The sequence below is a fragment of the Clupea harengus genome, chromosome 7 (assembly GCF_900700415.2).
Source record: "Clupea harengus chromosome 7, Ch_v2.0.2, whole genome shotgun sequence".
NCBI classification, from domain to species: domain Eukaryota; kingdom Metazoa; phylum Chordata; class Actinopteri; order Clupeiformes; family Clupeidae; genus Clupea; species Clupea harengus.
This window is the reverse complement of record NC_045158.1, coordinates 14,547,008-14,556,458: the sequence shown is the minus strand read 5'-3', so window position 1 is coordinate 14,556,458 and position 9,451 is coordinate 14,547,008. Positions and strand designations below refer to the sequence as shown.

Genomic DNA, 9,451 nt, shown 5'->3' with positions numbered 1-9,451 from the left:
AGTGCTCTCACAGCATAGCCTGTAACTAACCTATAACCTTGTGAAGAGTTTATAGCCTAGGGTACTGTGAAGCTGTAAGGCAGAAAACACCCCAAACATCAAATCAAATCTACACAATGGACTCCCAGACTTGCAGACTCTGGCCAGAGGGACAAATGGTATCTTATCAGAGGACTTCTCTCTGATCTTCTCACACCAAAAGACTGTCTATAACTCTCTCTCTAATTTCTCTAACTCTTACTATCTTTCTCTCTCTCTCCATTTCTCCTTCATCTCTTGCCAGCCCATCTCTTTATCTTATTCACTCATTCTGATTGGGTTAAGTTGCTCTACATTTGATGCATTCATGGTTTCTCAAATTTATTTGGTAATTCAAGTGTACTTGGTCAACCTGTTTATTCAATTCTTATTATTTACAGTTGTACTTACCCATTTGGTTTACACATTACGTTCAGTTTGGTTGATACTTAGCTTAGCCTACCATTTACTGTTGGAACAAACTGATCACTCATGTGCCATGCCACTACTGTGTCACTAGTAATGCTTGGTAATATTGGAGGTCATTTAATAATTTCATGGAGTCAGATTAATTTTATTTTACGCAATATTTACCACTTTAATGCATTATTCTGTCCCATAAGGTTCTGACACGCTTAAGCCTTCCAGCCTGGTGTTTTTCGGTCGATGGCACCAGCCCTGGCCGAGGCGGAATGACAACATTTCCTGTTGTCTCCTGACGTAAGGCACCGGGGGCGCCAGGCCAACCGGCAGGAGAGCGAGGATGAGGAAGTGACTCGACAAGCCAACGCCAGAGCCTCCCAGTGGCCTAGGTGGGGATCACGAAGAACGTCAGGGCAATCCACCGAGGGGGGGCTATCGCTGTGGGGAACCAGGGCACATCACACAGCACTTCCTGGCACAAGTGAGCTGAGATAGCAGAGCTGGGAGGCAACCACACATAGCCACAATCACAGGAGAGTGGGCACAGATGCAGGGTAAGAAGTCGCGGCAGGCGACGGGGGCTGGTAAAGCAGCAGCAGGCAGTAACGACAGCGGATGGGAATTCATGAAGCCCCAGCAGCTTCGACGAGACCAGATCCAGGACCCTGTGGGCTTGGATCTGGGCTGCTGTGCCTGCACTGGATCCTGAGCCCTCTATTCACAGTGGCAAGGATGTGCTCGTGCATGGACACCGGCAGACTCGGACTACACCGTTGCTCTACCAGGACCGGCTCACACCCTACTGAACCTTGGCTCATCTGGACAGAGACACACAGAATGAGGCTTTGCCTCCTACCTAGGGTTACCACCTCCAAAAAGACAAAAAGTGGGACAAGTCGTATGTTTTGGTGGGACAAGGTGGGACAGACGCGACAACTTAAGCATTGATATAGTATATAGCCTATATCTTACCAAGAAATATTTGTATCCTGTCTTTAAACATTTGATAGGCCTATGTTTTTCATCCCAAAAACACAACAATGTTGCAAAGGAATGTCTTTATTGAGACTAGCCAAGTAACATATGCTCTTCCAAATTACTCCACACTGACACAATCCAACTAAAGGTACAGTGAAAACTCTGCAATCAAATCAATAAAAAAAAATCTTATGGTAAAGAAAACTTCAGTGGAAACATTTCTCAAACTAAAATCTCAAACTGGTAAATAAACAAAGCTAGCTGGAATTTAAAAAAAGAAAATAATTATTTCAGACTGTCTTTTCTCTTGGCAATCAAGCAGGTAGGCAAACAGCATCTTCCAGTACCATGGATAGCACATTGCTGAAACACAGGAGTAACAAAAACCACATTTTTACAACCTAGCAAGATAGGATGCTATTGCCTACACAATTTTATATTTATTCTACAATTTAAACAATGGAATATTGATCTTACCTTAGTTCTTCTTCTTGAATGTATACTTTTTGTTTGACCTCACAGCCTCCAGTAGGACCTTCTCTTTCACGTCATAGCTGTAGAACTCTGTGCAGTTGTAGGCAACGTTGTTCTTCACTTGAATCTCCCTCTTGATAAGATCCACAGAGCACCGGTTTCTTTGGTCAGTCCATGCTGCTGTCATCAGGGAGAACAGTCTTTCCACAAATGCATTGGTGACAGGGATGCTAAAGAGAAATGATCCAAGTGCAGTCAAATTTGGTGTGTTTGTGCCCTGGAGCAATGTTGATCACTTCTCCACAACAGGAACTGTTCTCTTTGCAATCTCCTGCTGGCGTGGCAGTGTCACACAATAATCTTCATAAAGGTCATCCATGTCCAGTGTATCCTTTATCTGAAGGACATCCACTACATCACAGAGGTGGGAGAATGTGAATTCCTTATTCAGTTAAATTCCTTCTTCAAGACTGCCACATGCTTGTGAAAATTGCTGTCTGAGAAGTCATACCATTTTCCAAGGTAGTGGAGTGCAGACTCATAGAAATGGCAGAAAATCCTGTTTGATTGCTGCTACTTTACTGTCTGGAAACTGCTGGGGAAGAGTACCCGTCTGCTGGAGTTTTGTCTGAAGTGTGGACATAATGTCATACAGCTCAGAGACAGTCCGGTCATCTCCTTCCAACAGCAGGATAACATCATGGAATATCTTAAGTGCATTATGGAGGAGGGACTGATAGGCCTGTAACCCGAGAGGTTGTCCCTCACTGTCTTGATCCTTCTTAAACAGCTTCTACAGAAACTTTGGACACTGTTCCTCCTAGAGACAAAAAGTATGCCTTCACAGCAGGCCAGCAGGAATGCACTCTTGTAACAGCTGGCCATATACTGAGCCATCTTGTGTCTTAGTAATGTGGCAGAGTGGGCTACGCCTCCACAGTCCATCCCCCCAGGTGTAATAAGAAACACTGATTACTGGGCGGGCTTGTATTTTGATATATAGCCCAGCTCAGGTCACGGGGAGACACGTACTCCTAACCTTGTTTTGCTTCCGGGTGCCCATCAGTTTGTATGGTGGCGTGGGATTGCAAATTGCTCTACTTGGACTAATGCTGTTACCGAAGGTAAGCAACTTTGGCGTTAAGCCACTTCGTCCACTGCGGCACCTTCTTATTGTTTCTAAAAAGGCTCGTTCACTTTTCTGTTTAGCACGAGTGGTTCATTGTCGCGACAAAGCCGGTGTAGCGGTTGCTCTGACGCCGGGTGCTCGGTGGGAATCAGCTGGAGGTAGGCTGGTTCAGTTACTACTACCGCTCTGTATTTTAATATGCAGGTTTAGTTACCAGCACCGCTCTGTATTTTAATATGCAGGTTTAGTTACCAGCACGCTCGGTATTTTTAAATGCGCATTAGTTAGGAATAACAATGCTATCCTCCTCTTTATCATAGCTCCGTCCATGACTCGCTGCCCCTGAGTGTGCAGTCATTGCAGCTCGGCACGTTGAGCTGAGGTTCATCAACTGCCTCCCCCCGGGAAGGGCTGCTGTTCTGTTTACTGTCAAATGCATGTTTATAATTGACCGGCATGCTCATGTTTGGTGTGTATCTCTCTGTGATTTCCTGCATGCATGGGGCTAGGCTGGGTATGCTACCTTCCATCTCCGCTTGCTCTGCCTGATATCGTTTTGTTGGTTTCTTTTGATTTGATGCATGGGGCTGTGCAGTGGGCTGCTGCTTTTCCCTCTCTGCTTGGCCTGCATGTTTTGTTGTTTTGTGCTGCTGCTATGTTAACTATGGTGGTGGTAATTCTGAGTGATTGTTAACTAGCCTAACCGTGTCTTTGCTGAAGTGTGTGCGTGTGCCTCTGTGTGTGGGTGTGTGCATGTAGCTAAGGTAACCCAGGGTACTGTGACAAAGCCCGCTACTCCCCGCTGACCGTCGGAGGTCCACCCCGTCCTAAGTCCCTCCGCCAAAGCTAAGTAGCCTCAGTAGGATAGCCACACTATTAAATCCTCTCCTTGCATCTTTACTGTCAAGTGTTTTGCTAACCCCAGTGCCTCTATCTCTCTCCCTGGACAGGTGCAGTGGGTTTCACTTGAGCGACAGGCTGACCCTCAGGTGGTGGAGCCCCCCCCCCTCACTTTTCCTTGCTGTGTGCATAACGGTTGCCCTATTTTGGAGTGCAGTGCTTACTGATTTTATGCACGTGTGGTGTGTGTCTTCTGGGCCTCTCCTGTCCCCCCTCTTGGAAAGTCCTGCTCGCTGCGGTAAGCCACTGCCCTGCTCCACCTTTGAGTCCTGACCACTGGCCCATCTCCGTAAGGCTTTGGCCATCTCACCTGCTCATATTCGGGTCATAGCCCACTGGCTAACATTGTACGTGTCTACTGTGTGTGTTTAGTGTATGTGTGTATACTGGAAATAACTCTGTTTGGTTGTTGTGTGAGAGGCAACAGCCTGTACTAGAATTGCCCTGTACTCCTTTTACTACTGTTTGTATACTTGTTAATAAACTGTATTTATGGAACCCATGTCTCTGGCCTAAGAGTGGTACGAACTTGTGTTTGCCTTGTTAGAACTAAAGGAACACTGAGTCTATATCTGTCCTAGGGTGACTACCTAGGTGGCGTAGTCGACAATTAAAACTATCCTAGCAAATTACCTCGCCACTGTCACATTTGGCGTAGTCGGCAGGATCTCACTCACTACAGGCAGAGACGTGAGTTCCCTCATTGGTGCTGTTTATGTATAATTTCTTTTGTGATTTTCACCCAGGCTCAAATTCCTTTATTGGCAGCAACAGAACAGCAGCCCATCACGAGCAGAGGTAGGCTCCATTTGGTTTGTTTCGTGTGGTAGCGCAGCCTTCCGGGTTAGCATGGAGGAGCAAGTGCAACAGTTGAAGGATTTAGTTGCACAGCTTATGGCGGATAATGAGCGCCTTCGTCAAGAACGCTCTCCCCCTGGGGGGTCCGCGTCTGAGTCTGTGCCTCAGCCCCCGCCTGAGCCTGAGCCCAGGGCTGCACCCTCTGTCACTGAGCGTCTTGTGGTCATTCCTCGCGATCGGAAATGTCCAATGTTCAATAGTAAGACAGGCCTTGACATAGCAGAATGGATAGAGGAAGTGCAGGCCTGTGGGCGTGCTCGCCATCTTTCCGCTGCAGATCAGGCCTTCTTTATTTTTGACCATTTAGAAGGCGAGGCAAAGGAGGAGATTAAGTATCGCTCAAGCGCCGAACGAGCAGATCCCACTAAGGTTTTGGCTATTTTAAAGGAGTTGTATGGGTGTAGTCAGTCTTATGTGACCCTCCAGCAAGCTTTCTTTTCTAGACGGCAACAGGAAGGGGAGACACTGCAAGAATTTTCTCTAGCCCTGATGGCGTTGATGGAACAGGTCAAACAGCGTGCCCCCAGTGGAGTGCCTAACGCTGAAGTCCTCCTTCGTGACCAATTCGTGGAGCATGTCTTGGACAGTGCCCTCCGTAGAGAGCTAAAACAGCTCATTCGCCGTCAACCACTGGCTGCTTTGCTGGAAGTGCGTAGAGAGGCCATTAGATGGGAACAAGAGGGATTTCCGGGTGGGGCTAGGGCGCGTAGTTGCTCTCTTCCCACGGCCTATGGCTTACAGTATGGTGTGCAGGGCCGTTCTCGCCCAGCCTCTCCGGTATCTCCACGGGGTGGCGAGTGGGGAGAGTTGAAAGAGCTGTTGCAGCAACAGCAGGCGCAGCTTAACCAGCTCACCCAGACTGTGACCTCTATGCAGAACCCCCAATCATATAACCGGGCCCCACGCAATGGTCCCTTGATATGTCGACGGTGCCAGCAGCCAGGACATTTCGCCAGGGAGTGCGATGGGCAGCGGTTTGCCTTTCGCTCCAGAGCTAGTTCCACCTCTGGTCCGCCCTCAGACCTAGCGAGAGTGTCCCAATCTTCCCATCAGCCGGAAAACTAAAGCCCACTGAGCTACCGAGCCACAGCTCAGTTGGGGTATCCACAGGCTCACAGGGTCGTGAGGTATCTACACTTATGTCCTCATGTCCAAACATTAATGTCTTGATGGGGGGGGTTACTGTGTCTTGCTTATTGGATACCGGGTCCATGGTATCCACTGTGACTGAGGGTTTCTTCCTGCAACAGTTTGAACCATGGGGTCAGGAACGTCTAAAATTATGTCATTGGCTTCAGCTTAAGGCTGCCAATGGTCTGGCGATTCCTTACATTGGCTACTTGGAGTTGGAGGTGGTTCTGTGTGGTAAGGTCATGCCTCATTGCGGTATCCTCATAGTGAAGGACCTTCCTGGAGGCCCACCCACCGTCCCTGGGGTCCTTGGGATGAATGTGATTAGCCGGTGCTACCATGAACTTTTTGGGGCACATGGCCCTTCTTTATTTGACTCTCCCTCTGTGTCACAAGCTCCAGGTCTCGTCATTGAGGCCTTACAGCGGTGCCACCTGGCCGCAGCCGAGACTCCCAGAACACACATTGCGACTGCCCGGGTCAGAGGCCCACGGGCGGTCCGCATAGCGGGGGGTACAATGACGTTCATTGCTAGTACCTGTTCAGAACAGCTGTCAGGTCAGACTGCGCTGTTCGAGCCTCCTGACTCGGGGTTGCCAGCAGGGCTACTCGCGTCACCTTGTTTGGTCCAAGTCACCAGAGGCACGGCCTATGTCCCCATTATTAATGTAGGAGTAACTGAAGTCCTTCTCTACCCTCGGGTTAGCATGGGCTCCTTAAGTAATGCAGAGGTCATCAGCCTGCCATCCGGGGTTTCAGAGGTTCGGCCTATAACTGCCACGCTTTCCTCACAGGAAGCCGCCAGCTCGGTGCCAGATAGGCTTGACGCAGTTGATTTGTCGGCTTTGTCCGGACAAGAACAGACTGAGGCGAGAAGCCTGTTACAACGGTATAGCTCTGTTTTCGCAGCTCATGATGGCGACCTAGGTTGCACCAATTTAATAGCCCATGACATCCCCCTACTGGATGACATCCCAGTTCGGCAAAGGCACCGGCGTATACCACCCTCGGATTACGAGACGGTCAAAGCTCATATAAATCAGCTGTTAGAGTCGCAGGTAGTAAGGGAAAGTAGTAGCCCTTACGCGTCGCCCATTGTCATTGCTAAAAAGAAAGATGGTAGTCTACGCATGTGCGTAGACTACCGCCTGCTAAACAGTAGGACACGTAAGGACTCTTTTCCCCTACCTCGTATTGAGGAAAGTTTGGATGCACTTGCAGGGGCCCAGTGGTTTTCCACTCTGGACCTTGCCAGCGGTTACCATCAAGTCCCCGTATCTGAACAGTCTAGGCCCAAAACGGCCTTCTGTACTCCATTTGGTCTGTTTGAATGGAACAGGATGCCCTTTGGGCTATGCAACGCCCCAAGCACCTTCCAACGCTTGATGCAGCGAATGTTCGGAGACCAACAGTGCCAGTCCTTGCTCCTGTATCTAGATGACATTGTGGTCTATTCTTCTTCTGTCACCCAGCATTTACAACGGTTGGAAGTTGTTCTCAGTCGCCTCCACAAAGAAGGGCTGAAGGCCAAATTAGAAAAGTGCGCTTTCTTCCGCCAACAGGTTGGTTATCTTGGACACGTCATTTCCAATAAGGGAGTGTCTACCGACCCAGGTAAAATCGAGGCAGTGGCGAAGTGGCAGCGGCCCTGCCACATTTCAGAGTTGCGCTCATTTCTCGGGTTTGCCAGTTACTACCGGCGCTTTGTGGAGGGCTTTGCAAAGCTGGCGAGTCCACTGCACAAACTAGTGGCAGCCCTCTCAGGGACAAAGTTGAAACGGGGATCCCGCCAGGCAATTGATTCGGCATGGACAGCCCAGTGTGAAGAGAGCTTTGAGGCTCTGAAGGCAAGGCTGGTCTCTGCACCGCTTCTGGCCTACGCTGATTTCTCTCTGCCATTCATCTTAGAGATTGACGCCAGCCATTGCGGTCTCGGAGCAGTTCTCTCCCAGAAACAGCAGGGAGTGGTCCGGCCTGTTGCTTATGCTAGCCGGGGTCTTCGGCCCACCGAGCGCAACATGGACAACTACAGCTCCATGAAGCTGGAATTCCTTGGGCTCAAGTGGGCCATGACTGAAAAATTTAGAGAATATCTGCTGGGGCACAAATGCGTGGTATTCACCGATAACAATCCCTTAAGCTACCTCAAGTCTGCCAAGTTGGGGGCTACCGAACATCGGTGGGCCGCCCAGCTGGCGGCCTTTGATTTCGAGATCAAATACCGCTCTGGTCGCAGCAACCAGAACGCCGATGCCCTCTCAAGGCAGTATATGTCTGGTGTGAGTCTAGGTGAGCATACCCTCCCAGGAACCCTGGTCCCGGTCTGCCTGCAGCAGGCCTCCCCACCTGCCCCAGTGGTGTCGGCAACCCAGTCAGTGATGGCGGTCTTTCCAGGTCACTCCCCCTCTGACATCCGCTCCATGCAGGAGACAGATCCCCTCTTGAAAGAGGTCTTGCTGTTCTGGAGGAGACAGGCTCCACCTACCGCTGAGGAGCGACGACGGGTCCCTAAACCAGCTCTGGGGTTTTTGCGCCACTGGGACAGGTTGGTGGAAAAAGAGGGGATATTACATCGCCAGGTGTTCCGTCCAGATGGGGGGGAGGAAGATTTACAGCTTCTCCTGCCCTCAGCCCTTAGACAAGAAACTCTGAGACAGCTGCATCAGGACCATGGCCACCAAGGTGTCGAGCGCACCACTGAACTAGTGCGCCGCCGTTGTTATTGGCCAGGTCTATTTGCCGATGTCAAACAGTGGTGTAGGGAATGCGATCGGTGCCAAGTCGCTAAAGATTCTGGCACGGTCCCCCACAGCTTCATGGGTCACCTGCTTGCATCTAGGCCCAATGAGATTGTGGCCATCGATTTTACCCAGTTGGAGCCGGCACAAAATGGGGTGGAGAACGTACTGGTTATGACTGATGTGTTTAGTAAGTACACCCAGGCTATCCCTACACGAGATCAGCGAGCTTCAACAGTCGCTAGGGTGCTCCTGAATGAATGGTTTTACCGGTTTGGTGTCCCTAGCCGCATTCATTCTGATCAGGGTAGGTGCTTTGAAGGCCACCTGATACAACAGCTCTGCTCCCTGTATGGCGTGGTGAAGTCTCGCACCACCCCATATCACCCCGCTGGTAATGGGCAGTGCGAGCGGTTTAACCGAACCCTCCACAACCTCCTACGCACCTTGCCGGTAACGCGTAAACGCGACTGGACTTGCTGCCTCCCACAGGTTGTTTACTGTTACAACACCACCCCTCACCAAGTCACAGGCGAGTCTCCGTTCTTTTTAATGTTTGGACGGGAACCCACTCTCCCTATAGATTTTCTGCTGGGACGGGTCCAGGAACCAGTACCAGGGACGGTGCAGGACTGGGTAGTGGAGCACCAGGCAAGGCTCAGAGTGGCGTTTGCGGGGGCGCAAGAGCGATTGCATGCAGCGGCGGGCCGTCGGAAAGAGCGGCACGACCAACGGGTCCATGAAGCACCTCTGCAGGTGGGGCAAAGGGTCTACCTTCGTGACCACAGTGCTAGGGGTAGGC

General features: G+C 50.3%; 1 long non-coding RNA gene across 1 annotated transcript; it reads left to right on the top strand.

The window, feature by feature from the left end:
• Positions 1-2,982: 2,982 nt before the first annotated feature.
• On the top strand, positions 2,983-4,424 carry LOC116221092. Its single transcript, XR_004164016.2, has 3 exons — positions 2,983-3,017; positions 3,103-3,180; positions 3,343-4,424. It is a non-coding gene; the product is annotated as an uncharacterized LOC116221092 (long non-coding RNA).
• Positions 4,425-9,451: the final 5,027 nt, after the last annotated feature.